Source organism: Tupaia chinensis, unplaced genomic scaffold (assembly GCF_000334495.1).
Source record: "Tupaia chinensis unplaced genomic scaffold, TupChi_1.0 Scaffold000014_1, whole genome shotgun sequence".
In the NCBI taxonomy this organism is placed as follows: Eukaryota; Metazoa; Chordata; class Mammalia; order Scandentia; family Tupaiidae; genus Tupaia; species Tupaia belangeri.
In genome coordinates, this window is record NW_006159444.1 from 7,301,573 (window position 1) to 7,309,628 (window position 8,056).

General features: G+C 43.2%; 1 protein-coding gene and 1 pseudogene across 1 annotated transcript in view; one reads left to right on the forward strand and one right to left on the reverse strand.

Annotated features, from left to right (window-relative positions):
- The window catches only part of GINM1 (glycosylated integral membrane protein 1), a 29,472-nt gene that overhangs the window by 21,107 nt on the left and 309 nt on the right, over positions 1-8,056 (reverse strand). The window lies entirely within an intron of this gene.
- On the forward strand, positions 1,088-2,113 carry LOC106734391 (calmodulin-like; annotated as a pseudogene).

Sequence of the window (8,056 nt, forward strand, 5' to 3'; positions counted from 1 at the left end):
AAACTATTCACCACTGACCACAGAACAACAATTTGTCATTTGTAAATCAAACTTCTTCCTAAGTTTATTCATATACATTATCCCTCTTTTTAAAAAAATATTTTTTAGGGACCAGCAGTTGGCATAATGGCTGTCACTGGGCTCCCATGTAGTCAAACGTGGTTCAAGTCCCAGACCTGGTGGCTTAAACTCATGCTGGGCACATGAGCATGCGTGCCCAAGATCCCAAGAGGAGAATGGAGGAGAAGGGACTGAGGCATGGTCATCCCCCTGGAGGGTGATTTCTTGCTTTCTGTGTGTCTCTATCTTTCTGGCGTACGCACGTGTCCTATAGCAAAAATCTCTCAAAAAAACTTTTTTTTTTTAACATTATTCTAACTTTATTCATTTTATTTTATTACCAAAGAGCAAAGAGCATGTATATCACACCAGAGAGAGACAGGGAAAGGGAGAGCAACCCTTTTCATGGGGCATGGTTACATCACATCCCTTTTCCTCCATTTACCCATTCTATTGAGATCTGGAGCATGCATGCACGTGTGTCTAGTGTGTTTTTCAAGCCACCAGGGCCAGGATAGAACCACAGCAATGTGAGATCTGGGTCCTTAACCACTAGGCCGTAAGGACAGGCTGACAATGTTATCCTTGAATAAAAACAATACTCTTTCAAATACTTTTACTTTGGGCTTGTATTCTTAACTTTGAAAAGAGTAAACTTATTCAAAAACAATACACCAGGGGTCAGACAGTGGTGCAGTGGTAAAATGTAATACTTTATGAGACAATTCCACATGGGAAGGTTCCTGGTTCAAGTCTGGAGATCTTCCTAAGTACGTCAGCCACATGTCTATTTGTGATCCAGGGTTGGCTAAAGCTGGGTGTGGACCACTGTACAAAGACCCTGTTGGAGTTGCCGTATCTGTCTACTGTTCTTGAAAGAAATGGGAAAAAAAATAATAAAAAGAATATTAATTGATACTATGAGTATACCCGATGCTTTATATAAAACTTCTAACAAGAGTCTGAGTGTAATGAGCGAGCCAAGTGGTTATGTGGTACCTTGTGGGAAACCAGTAGTGCTTGCATCATGGCAGACCAACTGACTAAAGAATAGATTGCAGAATTCAAAGAAGCATTTTCACTATTTGACAAGGATGGTGATAGAATCATAATAGCAAAGGAATCGGGAATTGTAATGAGGTCTCTTAGACAAAATCCCACAGAAGCTTAGTTATAAGAGATTATTAATGAAGTAGACGCTGACGATAAATGGCACAACTAACTTCCCTGAATTTTTGACAATGATGGCAAAAAAATGAAAGACACAGACAGTAAAGAAGAAATTAGAGAAGCAGTCTATGTGTTTGATAAGAATGGCAAGGGTTATATTATTACAGCAGAATTTTGCCATGTGATGACAAACCTTGGAGAGAAGTAAATAGATGAAGAAGTGGATGAAATGACCAGGGAAGCAGATATTGATGATGATGGCCAAGTAAACCACAAAGAGTCTGTACAGATGATGACAGCAAAGTAAAGACATTGTACAGAATGTGTTAAATTTCTGCCTTTTCTTTGTTTGTAACTTATCTGTAAAAGGTATCTCCCTCCTGGCAAGAAGATATGTGTGTATAGTAATTAGAACTTATTTCTCCATATTTTCTTCCTTATCTTACTGTCATTGTCCTGAGACCTTATTTTAGAAAATTGATCGAGTAACATGTGGCTTTCTCTGGATATATCGAAACCCTTCTGCATATTTAAACTTCGATGGAGTTGGTCAAATGAGGGAACATCTAGGTTATGCCTGTTTTTAAGTAGTTTTCTTTAGGAACTGTCAGCATGTTGAAGTGTGGAGTTATAACTCTGCGTGGACTACAGACAGTCAACAATATGTACTTAGAAGCTGCACTACTGCAAAACAGGTGTACTATCCAGGTACTTGTACACTATTCTTTTGTACTGCTGGCCCTGTACCAGAAACATTTTCTTTTATTTTTACTTGCTTTTTAAATGTTGTTTAGCCACTTAAAGAAAATCTGCTTATGGCACAATTTGCCTCAAATCCATTCCAAGATGTATATTTGTTTTCCAATGAAAAAAAATTACAATTAAAAAACAAAACACATCAGGACCAGCAGTTGGCGTAACGGCTATGTCACTGAACTCCCATATAGCCAACCGCAGTTTAAGTCCCGGATCTGGTGGCTTAAACTCATACTGGGTGTGTGTTCATGCATGCCCAAGATCCCGAAAGGAGAATGGAGGGGGAGGGATTGCGGTGTGGCCATCCCCTCTGGGGGGTGATTTCTCACTTTCTGTCTCTGTGTCTTTCTGGTGAGCACACACGCCCTACAGCAAAAACCTCTCAGAAAAACAAACAAACAAAAAAACCACATCTGACGAATGAGAGATTAAGACTGATGTGACTTCATGAGATTGAAATTCTTTAAAGAACATCTTGTGGAACAGGATTCATACCAGCCAAGGTTCACACCACACAATTAGGCTGACCTTGTTGCACTCTTCAACTCCTTTAAAACACAGGAAGCTTTCCAACTCTGATTTCTTCCAAATCAGTCCAGCTTTCTCCTAGCCCACCTTGATCTAGATTACGCTTAGGTTAGAACTTCTAAAACAAATCAACATTCAATAAGCCTTCAAGTTGGTAGCTGCTACATTCTTTTGTGTTCAAATTCTAGTCAAAAGTTTCTTTCCAGGGCCAGCAAGTGATTAATGCAGTGGATCCCATATGGCTAAGTGCGTGTTAGCCTAGACTCAGCGGCTTCAAAGACATGCTGGGTACTTGCGGATGCTTGCCCAAAATTCTGAGAGAATAAAGAGAATGCTGGATGACCATCCCCTCTGGATGGTGATTTGTCACTCTCCCTCTCTCTCTGTCTCTCTCCAACCAGTGCATGGACCCTGTATCAAAAATAAATGAATAGGGAACCAGCAGTTAGCGTAATAGCTATGTTGCTGGACTCCCACGTAGTCGACCGCGGTTCATGTCCTGGACCCGGTGGCTTAAAACTCACGCCGGGCGCATGTGCGTGGTGCCCAAGATCCCGAGAGAATGGAGGAGAAGGGATTGCGGCGTGACCATCCCCCTTGGGAGTGATTTCTCGCTTTCTGTCTCTATGTCTCTCTCTGTCTGTCTGGCGAGCGCACGCGCCCTATAGTGAAAAACCTCTCCAAAAATAAAGAAAGAAAGAAAGAAAGAAAGGAAGGAAGGTTCCTCTTTCCAAATGAAGAGATCTATTAATTGTGCACTACTGCTCTTCTAACAGCCCAGAGATAAACCTACAATGATGTTCTTTTTAAAAAATGATTTATTTATTTTAATTTGACCAGAGAGGGACAGAGTGAGAGAGAAAGTGAGAAAGCAAGCCAGGAGGTCCAGAACTCAAACCATGGTCAGCCATACAGGAGTCCAACACTCTTAACCACCACACCACCTGCAGGCCCCTACATGATGTTCTAAGAAATGTTTTTTTAAAAGCTTCTGCCTTTCAGGATCAGTAGCTGGCGTAATGGCTATGTCGCTGGACTCCCACGTAGTCAACCGCGTTTCAAGTCCCAGACTCAGTGGCTTAAATGCACAGGGGGCACGTGTGTGTGCGTGTCTGAGATCCCAAGAGGAGAATGGAGAAGGGATTGTGGCGTGGCCATCCCCCCTGGGGGATGATTTCTTGCTTTCTTTCTCTCCGTCTTTCTGGTGAGCGCACACGTCCTACAGCAAAAACCTCTCAAAAAAAATAACCACAAAAGTTTCTGCCTTTCAGCAGTGATCATACATTATACTGGTAGTAATTTATGATACCTACAGCTAACAGGAACGTACTGTGTTTTCCAGAGAACTAAGCTGAATGAAAAGTTTTGTCCTTCTAAATGATTAAATGCAGAAGGGAATCACTTTCCTCATTGCCTCCTGACCAGGAATTCAAGGCCAGAGCATATTTTTTTGTCCTTGCTGAGAACCTCTGACTGAACAGAAAGTTCAGTCTTGTGACTCAGGATTGCATATACTTAAAAAGTGGGAGGCAAAACTGAAAAGTTTCTCCCCACCCAATTTTCAATTCCCTCCAATTCTTTTTTTTTTAATAGTGAAAGCAATAGCAGCTTGCATTTTTTTAAAGAATTATTTAACTTCATCTTATTTATTTATTTATTTATTTATTTATATTTGACCAGAGAGGGACACAGAAAGAGAGAGAGAGAGAGAGAGAGAGAGAGAGAAAGGGAAGTCACCAGGTCCGGGACTCGAACCACAGTGGGCTATATGGGAGTCTAGCACCCTTAACCACGATGTCACCTGCCAGTACCCCCTCCCTGCCCCCAATTCTTTCAGTCACAGAATGCCCACAAAGGACACAACTGGTTTCCTACAAAGGTAACAGAAAACTGGTTTAAAAAAAGTCTGATGGAAGTCTGGCCCTGCAGTCTAGTGGCTGACGCAGCTGGATACGACATGGCCAACTGTGTTCTGACAGTCCCAGCAGCTTGAAAACCATGCTGGTGCACAAGTGTGTGTTCTCCGAATCCCAGCAAGATGGAGAAATGAAGGAACTGCAGCACACTCACACCCATTGAGGTGCTCTCCTCCCCCCAAGCACACATGCCCTCTAGCAAACAAAAAAAAAAGTCTGAAGGAAATATAAGAAATAGTCACACAGCTCTTTCTGCCATTTTGGAGCCTGTGGAGGCCTGCTGGGAACAGGACTTCTAAAAGGCAACTCTGTCTGGAAGGCTGTGGTCCAAGGCCATTTTTGCTGGCTATAAGCAGGGTCTTAGAAACCAAAGGGAGCACACAGCTCTTCTTAAAATTGAACGTGTTTATGCACGAGATGAAATGGAATTCTGTTTAGGCAAAAGGTGTGCCTATATGTGTACAAAGCAAAAAACAACACAGTGACTCCTGGTGGCAAACCAAATAAAACCAGAGTAATCTGGGGAAAGGTTACCCGAGCCCATGGAAACAGTGGCATGGTTCGAGCCAAATTCCGAAGCAACCTGCCTGCTAAGGCTATTGGACACAGAATCCGTGTGACGCTGTATCCCTCAAGGATTTAAAATAATGAAATGTAAATGAATAAAAATGGATTTGTGTTGTATTAAAAAAAGAAGAAGAAGAAGAAATAGTCACACATACAAGAAAGTAAGTGTCCTCTGATTGCCTCTTTGGTGACTTAGTTATTTTAGTACTGAAAGAATATACTGAGGCCAGCCAGTGGCACAGTGGTCAAGGCACTAGACTCTCACATGGCCCTCTGAGGTCCACATCTTGGACCTAGAGGCTTGAAATTACCGGGCCAGTGTCCGTGCATACCTAAAATCCTGAGAAGAAAATGGAGAAGGGATTGCAGCATGACCATCCTCCCTGGGGGATGATTTGTATTCTGTCTTTTCAGCAAGCGCACACACCCTATAGTAAAACTCAAAAATATATATATATATATGTGTATATAAATATATATACACACACACACATATGCACACACACACACACACTATAAGGCTGTATAGTATATAGTGGTTAAGAGAGCCAGATTCTACAAAGCCAACACTGGTTGGAATCCTAGTTCTAGAGGCTGCTTAAAAAACATTCTGGGCATACATGCTTAGCTGTACAGAACCCTAATGAGAAGGAGAAATGGGGAAAAAGGTACTGCCATATGACCACGCCCCATCGTGAGGTGCTTTCTCTCCCTGTTCCCCCTTCCTGTTCTGGTAAGTGCATGTGTCTCCTCTGGCAATTAAAAATAGCAGAAATAAAAGTACTATAAGAACTGCATATATAAAAACAGGAAAATGCTTTTAATCCAATGAATTTGAGTCACTATGGTAGACAGGGAGCATCTACCTGATTTTTTTTTTTCTTTAACACCAGGTTAGATACGAAGATGGACACACGATAAAGCAAGTACAGTAAAACGTTGACAGTAGTCTTGGTTAATACTGCCAAGATGGTACCTGCTAATCACATGTGGCTATTTTAATTTAAATAAAAATGTAAAAACTCAGTGCTTTAGCTGCTCTGGCCACATTTCAATGCTCAGTGGTGACAGTAGTCTAACGGCTACCGTAATGGAGATAGCAAAAGGGCAGAACTTGCATAATACAGGGGACCACTGTAAAATTTTTTCAGATTTTCAGGGCCAACAGGTGACGCACTGGTTGGGGCACTGGACTCCCACATGGCTGACCACAGTTCAAGGCCCAGACCTAGAGGCTTGAAACTAAGCTGGGCTCGTGCCCAAAATCCTGAGATGAGAATGATGGCATCCCCATCCCCCCCGGGCGGTGACTTCTCACTTTCTCTCTTTGTCTCTGTTTCTTAGGTGAGTGCATGTGCCCCATAGCAAAAATCTCTCAAATTTTTTTTTCATGGGACGGGCAGGTGGCAGGGTGGTTAAGGCACAGGACACTCCCACATGGCTGACCACAGTTCGAGTCCCAGACCTAGTGGCTTGCTTTCTCACTTTCTCTCTCTCTCTCTTTCTCTATCTCCCTCTCATCAAATTAAATGAATAAATAAAATTAAAAATAAACATAATTATTTTAAAAATTTTTTCAAATTTTCTGAACATTTGAAAAATTTTCACAATAAAATGTTGAAAAAACTTAAGAGGCTTCATCTTCCTACTCCCAAGTAACGAAAGTCTGTTCACCTAAGCAGCATCCACTTAATTTATTACATTCTGGGTTTAGAACTGAACTTTCCGAAAGTAGAATAAATGCTTAGAAGAACTGAATGATAAAAACCAGTAAGAGGCAGCCCTTAGTGCAGTTCACTTTAAGTCTCCAGTCAAAATACGATTTCCTCAGATTTACATGGAAAGACCCAAAAGTCTCTTGGGTTCCTAAGTGGTGGTGATCAATCTTTAAAATTAGGAAAGGGGGCCATTAGGTGTCATGGTGGTTAAGGGCACCAGACTCCCTCCCAAGGGCTGACCTCAGTTTGAATCCCAGACCGGGTGGCTTGCTTTCTCACTTTCCTTCTCTCTCTGGTCAAATTAAAAATAAATAGTTAAATAAAATAATTAAAATAAATAAATTAGAAAGGGGGAAGAATATCCATATTTCCAAAACTTTGGAATGATTTCATTTCTACTGGTCTTTTGATGTTTGTCCACAGGATTCATATCTTCACCAAACACAACTATGGTCCACGTTCAGATATACGTAGCGGTTCTCAGATGCCCCAGCAGAACTGAAACTGGGACAAGTCCCTCGGTGTTATACCCTGAGATAGTAATGTTGTCATTCTCAATCATTAAGCTTAGAAAGATAAAAGTGACATTTATTCTGTTAGTTCCCCCCTGTAATTCGAGTCTTGACTAGTAAGAAAAAGTGTACCTACATAGTTCGTCACTATGGAAAAACTTAACTTTTAAAATCTTCAGTTTCCCCTATCATACAAATAACTGAAAGAAGACAAACACTGAATTAGGTTGGCACGACTAGATGGCAAAAGCAGTGAGGATGTGCCACCTGTTAACAGTGTGACGCGAAGATCCTCAAACTTCAGGCAGCACCAGAACCACCTGCGTGGCCTGCAAAAAGAATGCAGGGCCCCTCCTCCAGAGTCGCGGAGCCCAGCCCCAAGGATCCAGGCGCTGCGGCGTGCCAGAGCACAGATCGGTAGGAGCCAGGGTCCCCAGACGCTCAGCTCAGCCAACCCATCCGGCACGGCAGATCCGAGGCGCGCTCCCTCCTCGGGCACTTCCGCAAACACCGCCTTACCCGGTGCCCGGCTCTGCCCCGGAAGGCGCCATGGCGCCTACAGGAGCCTAGAGTGTTTCAAGCACCGCGAGTGGCAGCTTGGGCCGGTCTAAGAATCTCTGCTTTGTGGTCAAGGGCTCAGCCACCTACGAGGTCGCTTCCGGGCCCTTCCGTCTCGCTCTCTCGCCCCCCGCCCGGGTCGCCCCCATTGCTTCGGGTGCCTCTCCCCGCGACTCATTCGGAAGGCGTGGACCCTGGTCCCTGCCCACGAGGTGAGGTGGGAGGCGTCGTCGCTGACCGTCCAGGCCTCCTGGAGCGTCCGAACCGAGGA